Below are 9,928 nucleotides of genomic sequence, written 5' to 3'. Positions count from 1 at the left end.
TTTTTTCTAAAAAAACGTGAGAGTGTGAATATTATATTTTTGAATTACATTGATTGGTACATACAGTCAAGGGACTGCTAGTAGACACTTGTAAAAAGTATCCTATTCCCTTGATCTTACAAGGGATCTCTCTCTACTTTCCTATAATTGTGCAGTACAACCAGTTGGTTGGAGAGGGCCTAGTGCATATCTAGGTTTTTAATTGGTAGTAATAAGACAATTGGAATCCAGTATGGACAAATTAAAATCCTTTGGATTCTCTGAGGATCAATTTAACAGGCTCATCAGCCTTAATCCTCGTACCGGCAATACCAATGCCTTGAAAAATATGAGTCATGATCAACTGATCAAAATTCTTAATTTAAAAAAGAAATTGATCCGCACGGAACTACATGCGGAATTTCTAGTAGAATATCTGAAGGCGGGGGTGATTCCGATTGGCTTACAAGTAAGAAACGAGCCCGGACTCTTTATTGAGAATCCTAAATTCATAGAGACATGGACGCACATAGCGAATCGTTGTAGCCGTGATTGGCTTATTCTGATCATTGAGACAGCCCAAGAACTATTAGAAATAGAAAAAAAACTAATTGAAGACTCAGAGACCCAATTCAGACAAAATACAAGTCTGGAGGAGGCAAAGAAAAAATTAGAAGAATTGGAAAGTGAAGCCAACAGCTACAGAGAGTATCTAACCAATAAAAAGACGAAAAAATTAAGAAAAGATGTAGAGAGATATAATGAAGAAACAGTGTATCCCTATTTAGGTAAAGAATATGATAAACAGAGACAAGATCAGAGATGGGAACGACCTCAACAAATTAGACCTGTATATTCTAGAGGGGGAAACAAACGAGTCACATTCTCGGAAACATCAGGCTCCAGTAGCGAGGAAGAACGAGAGGTTGAGCACAATAATAGAACTACACCAACATTAGAGAGGGAACCTTTTTTAGGCAGGCGCCAAAATCGGGGACAGAGAGGGTTCAGAACCTTCAACCGACAAGAACCCTCGAGATACCATCAACCTCAAATGTAGGACAGGAATATCTGACAACCAGAAACAGACAATATTGGAGGTAGAGGAATTGCCCATCATAAATCTGTCTAAAAAGATATTAACTAAAGGTGAAATAGAGATTTTACAAAAAGGGTTTAGTTTTGCACCAATAGCCCCTCATAACACTTATGAACTTGAAAGCGATTTAAAGTTGTTCTTCAGAAAGATAAGGCTCAATAGGTTCTTTGAAGATAAACAATATGTACAACCACCTAATGTCTCAGGCCTCAAACCCAAATCCACATTTACCCCGCACCTGGGACAGGTAGACAAAAATGTGGAAATCTTTGAACGGGTTGTGGAAATGGAGATCAAAAGCATGAGTAATCATGTACTTGGGGGAGGAGCCTAGCCGGCAACAGAGATGGCCGCCTGAGCCCTCGGCTCCGCCGACTCGTCCGCTTCCCTCCCGTACCGCTTCCTCTCCTGATTGCTGAATCGTGTCTGTTGTGCGGTAACGGGTTGGGGAGGCGACGCTGCATCCGATGGTGGGCTCCCCGTCGTCCCTCCTGCACCGGGGGTGAAGAAACGCCCTGAATTCCCGCAGACGCCTACGGAGTGGGTCCGGTCCTTTGTTCTCGGCGGCGTCCGGCTGGAGGGTAACAACAGCGGCCATTACAGGAGAATCTGAAACCGCCGGCGAGACGCGACAGGCCACCGAGATTCCCAGAAGTAGCGCAACAGTTTCTTTTGGAGTCTCGCCGCTACGCTGCTTTACCACCACCGATGCAACAAATGTATCCCCCCCTGTTGGAAGTTCCTCTTTGATCTCTCGCTACGAAGTGTAATGGAAGGGGCCATCTTTATTGAGTGATCGGCGCTTATACACGGCGCCTGGTTGGACCGTCACTGTGCTGTCCCTGTGCGTGGCGCTGGGCTGGAGGTTGCTGCCCTGTCCCTGTGGTTTGGCGCTGCCTCTCTGGGAGCTGACCTACTAAACGAAGCCTGGACATGTATGCTAAAGACTGGGCTCGAGGGTCGCCACACGCCTGCGGATTCCGGGGACAGGGAGCTGGCATCTCTTCCTCTCACGCTATGCCCGTGAGTATCGGCGACGTCCTGGAAGCTTTGGCCGCTATGCGAGCTGCTTTTTGTTCCAACGCCCGTGACCTGGAGCGCCGGCTGGACGACGCTGTGCCCGTTCTCTCCTTGGCTGACCGGACGGGCGGCTGTGTGCGGAGCGGATCGCCGAGCCCAGGACTCGGCAGTCGTGTGCAGCCTCTCCGGGGAGACGTAGAGGAACTGATTGTGAGTGAACTTAACATCACCGCCGCTCGGACTGTCGCAACTATGGAGGACACAGTGCATTCTATATTTGGACGGAACCTAGAGGTTCGCCGTCGGATGCCAGGACTACCACCGCCAGCGGGTATTGCTGACAAGATCGCTCTGCTTACTTTGAACATGTTGCCCGGGAGTGAGTTGCCCAATTTTGGTGGACTACCACTGTACGCCTACCCGTACTGCACTCTTGGGGATAACACTGTCCTGCTTTGGATGGCGATTACTGGCTGTTGCCATCTCTCTGGGTGTTCACATCGGATGCTCTTCCTACTCTACGGGGCTACGCCGCAACTGCATTATGCTGGCGCACTGGCACGTAGGGGTCAGGGTTGAGTTTGTCTTTATTCTTGCCCTGATACCGGTAACTACATTCCTGGGACTGTGCTGGACTGACGAGAACGCTGGACTTTGGGTATGGTTTGCATGGGGGTCCGGGAGGTGATGGCCGGATACACTTCTGTTGATTTTTTCTTTTGTTCTCTTGGGTTGGCCCTCCTCCGTTGATAAATGTTTTGCACCGTTCTTGTGGGTGGGGCAGCCGGGGAACTAGTTTTCTCTGAGTGACCGAGACATGTATCGGTGGTGCTAGAAGACTATTGCGGGGGCTTACGCTTATCAATCATGGCTTGAAGATTCCTTGTTGATATTTTGGATGTTTCGGTTGGGTGTTGCTGCCTTACTTACCCTGCGCGCTGCTGCTGTGACCCCAGTTCTCTCGTCATACCGGGCATGTTATTACTATTGGGTGTTAGACTACTGTTGCTATTATGGGTGCGAGATGGCGGAGCTGGGGGACGAATAGTGGGCTCCTCCCCACCTTTCTCAATTTTATGAGAGTTTTCGGATTCTCTCTTTTTCTTACTTTCTATATTTCGGGACTCCTTTTCTTGGGCGACAGGCACACTGCTAGGGGGGGAAAGGCCGTAGCCAGCTGCAGGGGTGCAGGGTGGGGGGCACTTGGGGGGTGGGGTTGCTTTCTTTTTTGTTTTTCCTTTTTGTTCTATGGGCCTTCTATTCTTTGTCCTTTCTCCTTCCCTGGGGTTCAGACGTTCCTTTCTGGGTGTCACGCAGCGACTCTGGTGTTTTCTACTGCTATAAGATTATCTATCCTGATTGTTTAACACCAGTATTGACTTGTTGTGCTACGATATCCTGCTTATGTCTATCCTACAAGGAAAACTTTTAAAACTAGACCTCAGTCCTTCTGTAATGTATCCTCTGTGTTTTCAGTAAGTTGTAATGTACCGTATGTGTGAGCCCCCCCGGGCTCCTTGTTGACTTGTATTTGCCCCTTTTCTATCAATAAAGGTCTTCAAAAAAAAAAAAAAAAAAAAAAAAAAAAACATGAGTAATAACATGCTGAAATATAACAACAATAATTTGACAAAAAATCAGAAAACATCCTTAAGATCATTACAGGAGTGTGATGACATTATAATCAAACCCGCCGATAAAGGCGGGGGAGTTGTTATTTTCGATTCTATTGACTATGAGAGTAGAATGAGGGATCTTCTGGATGTGAGGGAACATTATCGACCAATCCACCTCACAGCCATAGATAAACTCAAGAAGGAAGTGTCTGCCCTCTTAAAACAGGGGCGTGATGAAGGGTGGATTTGTGAAAACGAATATAAATATCTACTAAATATGCACCCAATAACACCAGCGATATATGGTCTACCTAAAATTCACAAAAATATCAATAATCCCCCGATGAGGCCTATAGTTAGCAGTATAGGCTCAATATTAGAACCATTGAGTAGATACGCAGACCACTTCCTGAAACCCATAGTACAAAAACAAAGATCCTATATTAAAGACACAGCCCACGCAATCTCTATATTCGAAGGGCAGAGCTTCAATGGGGTGACCCAAATTCTGGTCACCGTAGACATTGAAGCATTATATACAAATATTCCCCAGAATGATACTATTAGGGTAATCTCTGACATATTGGAAGAAGAAGACCTGGAAGGGGCAAATAAACACTTCATTATGTCATGTATTGAAATGGTTCTCAAAAATAATATTTTTCTGTTCAAGGAGGATACATATATCCAGGTCAAAGGGACCAGCATGGGGGCTACCTGTGCTCCTAGCTTGGCATGCCTCTATGTGGGTAACTTTGAGGAGAAACACATATTCAATGAAATGGCCCCATATTATGAGAACATTCAAGGGTGGCACCGTTTCATAGATGATATTATTTTCATCTGGAACGGTGCCACCCAAGATTTAGAATCCTTTTTGGAATGGATTAATTTGGGTGATTCAAACCTCAAATTCACAGCGCATTTTAGTAAATCTCATGTTGAGTTTTTAGATATTAAAATCAAGAACGTGGCCAATGTCCTACAGATGGAGCTTTTTACTAAACCAACCGATAAAAACACATTATTAGCGTATGACAGCAACCACCCGAAATCTCAGAAAGACAATATTCCCTTCGGGGAATTTCTGAGATTGCGACGAAATTGCACCGCACTGGATGATTTTTATTATCATGCAGAGGTTTTAACCAATAAACTGAAAGCTAGAGGATATCCAAAAAAACTAATAAAACATTCATTGAAAAGAGCTAGATTTTATAATAGAGACAGTCTATTGGAGACTAACAAAAAGAGAAAGGACAATGCAATCAATAGAATTGTGTTTGTTTCACAATATTCTAATATGAGCAACAAAATAAAAAATATAGTGAACAGAAATTGGAAAATTTTAAACCACGAGGCCAACAAGACACTGGAAAAACCTTTGTTTTCATTTAGACGTAACAAGACTATTCGTAATTCCCTAGTAAAGACCTATAAACAGACAAATAATATCCAAAAGAATCTGATAGGAGAGGTAGTAAAGGGCAACTACAAATGCGGGACCTGTTCGATTTGCCCTCAGTGCATTGAAACAAAAAATATAATGCATAATAACAAACAGATATGGGCCAAATCTTTAAATAACTGCCGCAGCAAAAATGTTATCTATCTCCTCATATGTCCCTGCGGCTTAGGTTACGTAGGGGAGACAGGTAGAGAACTTCGCACCCGCCTGGTAGAACACAAATCAGCAATTAGGAATAAGAAACAAAATGCTCCGCTAACTGAACATTATGAACAAATGAAACATGAATGTAATGAATTTAAATGGTACATATTAGAGAAGATCAGCATAGATAGGCGAGGTGGAGACTTAGATACCAGAAGGAAACAACGAGAACAGTGGTTCATGTGCTACCTGAACACAGTGGACAGGGGCCTCAACTCAAAAGAAGATTGGATGAGTATCATTACCAGATAGTGGTATGACGACCATCGAATTACAGTAAGGCACAGATTGGAAAGCTGAGCAGGCTCCCTAATAAACATCTCCCTTAATATAGGAGTAACGAATGCGATGATAAAGGAGCCATATTATTAAACTTAGGAATGCGATGTAAAAAGTGGCCACATTATGGATAAAGTTACAAGGAATATGAAAGTGCACCGGAAATACCTGTATAAAAGATATATTGAAACAACTATTTGAAGGTGCACTATAGAAACAAAGTGTACTGTAGAATTATGCGTGAACAAAATGTAAGGGTACTAAGAAATAAAGTTAAATATGGACACAAAAAAAGAATGTATAAACTCGTACGAGTTGACGATAGACAACCAAGGGATTCCATAATAAATAGCAAGATGCTAGGAACAACGATTTAGCACTGGTCGAAACGATCAAATGTTACAACTATTGGAAGGTGCATTACAAAACATAGTTTATAGTAGAATTATGTGTGAATAATACGTGAGGATACCAAGGAATAAAGTTACACACGGATGAAAAAAGAACGTTTAAACTTACAACCAATAGCACTGCAGCTTACACAAGGGATTCCAAGAGAAGCAATAAGATGTCAGGAATAACGATCCAGCATTGGCTGAAACGGGTCACATGGTAGAACGGCCCAGAAATAAAGAAAGGCCGTTAGGTAGAACAGCGTAAGCAGGACCAAAGACGTTTCCCCGCATTCATGAAACTATCGGCGTGCTCAAGGTAAGATTAAGGGTTGAAAGACAACGGGCCGGAATATATTCCGTACCGTAGATAGATTGGGTAATGGAAAAATAAGAGGGAGAGATACAGTAATCTTTTCCAACCCCTTGATTTCAGGCTATAGGGGGCCCACAATACGAAGGACAATTTATCCACAACGGTCTCGTCTATAAGCCTTCCGCTGATCAAGCTGAGGACAATCTATACTTTACGGATTATGCGGGAGAATAACAGTGTACCATAAGAAAGGTAGGAACGCATTAGTTTTCTCTTAGATGTAATTCACCGAGTATGTTATCTCTACAAACTTCTATCGGACCAAAAATACAGCACAAAAATGGTCATGGAAGTAAGGAGGGGGGTACAGAAACCCAAGGGAGGTGACATATAAGTGGAAAAGTTTCTCTTCAATTCTTATTTTCAGGACACGGGGTGGAAGGCACACGAAGGATTTCACACAGGCTTGATCCCCAATATCATCCGAGTCGTATAGACGGATAGAGATTGAATTACAACAACGATGTTGGCATAATAACGACATCAATAACGTAAGTAGAAAGCTATTTCCTTCGTCCCAACTCCTACAACTGACAATTGGGAGACAACTATAGGCAATCCTTACAGATTAGCAACAAGGAAAACAGGACTTACAATGCTTTTGCTACACGAAAACAAGTAGCATTTAATAGAATACGGATGAAAGGGTGATGTTTCCCAATACATGAGATTTTTCAGGTAACAACAATGGAAACACCACAAGAGGAAAGAAGGAGAAAAAAAGAAGGATGATTTATATGTGGATAATTAGGCCCTATAATAAAGAAAAAAATGTTTTCCTTAAAAAAACATCTGGTGAGACTAGGATGGTTTGGAGAATACGCAATCTAGGAATTCAATTACTAAGATCCTAGTCAATGAGGAAGGGTAAATAGAAATATATAAAGAAAATCCCTAACAAACAGCAGTCTACAGTGGAAATTGATTTTTCCAAAAAACTATAACAATATTTCTTTCTTTAAACAGGAAAGAAGCACTGAATACTGAGAGAAAACCTCTATCTATGGTCTTGAGGAAGATAGTGGCATAAAACAAAGCCTATCGAAACGCGTCGACGCTCATGAAACACACAATCCATAGAAACGGATACACACTTATAGTGATAAAGAGCACAAAACATCCCATAAGTGGTTAAAGTCCAGTAGTGTCTTTGGATGTGTTAATATATGACAAAGTGTAATGTCTTTTGTTGGGGTGTTTTCTCAGTTATGCTGGTTCATAACGAGGCGTTTTTAATGTAATAATTTGTTCTGTTTACATTTTTTGATTATTTGCAGTATCAAATCATATTTTAGCTTTTTTTATTTGCTCATGTTCAAATTGAATATATTGTTGGGATTATATCTTCTGCTTAGATCAATGTTAAGTAGGGACTAGAATAGATTGAGTTTTAAATGGTGATGCATAACATGCTTTACAAATAATAAACGGTAACTATTTTTTCTAAAAAAACGTGAGAGTGTGAATATTATATTTTTGAATTACATTGATTGGTACATACAGTCAAGGGACTGCTAGTAGACACTTGTAAAAAGTATCCTATTCCCTTGATCTTACAAGGGATCTCTCTCTACTTTCCTATAAATAGGTATGGTCCGTACATACACGGTTGGGGTGGGGGTATGCTCCATACGTACGCGGGTGAGGGTACAGGTCGTACTTACACTGTTGGGGTTGGGGGTACGCTCCATACGTACGTGGGTGTGGGTACGGGTCGTACTTACACTGTTGGGGGAGGGGGTACGTTCCATACGTACGCGTGTGAGGGTACGGGTCGTACTTACACTGTTGGGGTGGGGGTACGCTCCATGCATACGCGGGTGGGAGTACGGGTCGTACTTACACCGTTGGGGTGGGGGGTACGCTCCATACATACGTGGGTGAGGGTACGGGTCGTACTTACACTGTTGGGGTGGGGGTACGCTCCATACGTACGCAGGTGAGGGTACGGGTCGTACTTACACTGTTGGGATGGGGGTACGCTCCATGCATACGGGGGTGGGGGTACGGTCCGTACATATCTGTCCCCACGCTATGTGATGCTCGTGCGGGCCGTACCCAGGCCTTTGCCACGTGGGTACAGCCGCCCCGCCATTGTTGGGATGACGTAGGTGTGGGCGTGGTACGACTCGTACCCACGCTCTTAAGGCGTGGGTACGGGATGTACCTATATTGTTGTGTTGCCGGTTCGCAACGTCAAGCACTTCCGTTGTGGCGGACGCTGGCTTTGCTGGACACGCCCCCTCGTAGTGACCAGGGCCTGGGGGTCAGGTATGTCCACGGCATGTGTGCTGTGTGACTTTGGTGGGGGTTTTGTGGCCTGCCCCTGCTCCTGCCCCCCCCTTTCCCCCCTCCCTTTGTTGTTCTGACCTTCTGCGGCGTCTGCGTCATAACCTGTAGAGGAGGTCGACTGCTATGAGGGCCGGGATGACACTTAGGTTCGGGTCCATGTCTGTCCGTCTCGTGCAGGTACTCGTTGTTCGCGTCGTCCTGATTTCCCGGCAGTTTTTGGCTGCCGGAAAATATTCACCGTGCGGGATGACGTCGGTGCGAATCGTAATTCCTGGTTCGTGAATGGCAGGCTGCGTGCGTCCCGACGTCACGTCGGCACTTTCCCGGATCACATTTGTACGTTTATTTTCGTCGGTCGGGGTTTTGTACGATTCGTACGGAAATGGTATTTCCGTGCGAATCGTAATTCCATGTTTGTATATTTTTTCGACCGGGTACGCGTCGGACGGAGAATATGCTCCGTCCGACGGTTCTTACCGGATCGTGATCGGCACCTTAAAGAATATTTTTGTTGGTGTCTCCAGATACTTTGGTTAAAGTGGTAATAGCAACCTTGTATTGCAGTGTGTATATTTAAAAAATTGATTGAATCATTGCTTGTTCAAAATGAATTATGATTTGTGGTGGAAAATAGTTGTCGGTGTATTGTTTTAATATTGTTAGGAGCTGTATGTATGTGGTGTTTTGTTTATGAGGGAGTAGTGCACCTATGAAGGGGATGTTAGTATCTTCATATTCGCCGTGGATAGTATATAGTTGATAAAAAGGCTTGGGGCAAACTTTGAATGTGCCTTCCATGATCCACGTTTCACAGATTGAAAATTTTTTGTAAGTTGTTGTTTGTTGCAAAGATGATAATTAATTTTTCATGACTGTTGTCATGTAGAAGGAATTTTTCATCTTTGTGGGTGATGTGTATTCTGGTAATATTTCTATTTCTGCAAAAGTTGGGGGGTTGGGTGGTGTTTGAGCTGTAGCTCTTTTAGTTCTGGCAATTAACCTCTTCAGAGTGGGGAGAGATGGTAGTTGTCCTGTGACATGTTAAGGTACCCTAGTTAACACGTTTTTAAGTATTTGGGTACTGGTTTATTGGGAGCTGGGTCTTGCTTCTCTTGTTGTCTCGAGAGCATCTCTAACCTCAATTTCAGTTACATAGGAGGGATGGTTGTGTTCTTTGGCATTTATTACATTGGTTTCTATTGT

The sequence above is a fragment of the Triturus cristatus genome, chromosome 2_2 (assembly GCF_964204655.1).
Source record: "Triturus cristatus chromosome 2_2, aTriCri1.1, whole genome shotgun sequence".
In the NCBI taxonomy this organism is placed as follows: Eukaryota; Metazoa; Chordata; class Amphibia; order Caudata; family Salamandridae; genus Triturus; species Triturus cristatus.
Note: the sequence above shows the minus strand (reverse complement) of the source record.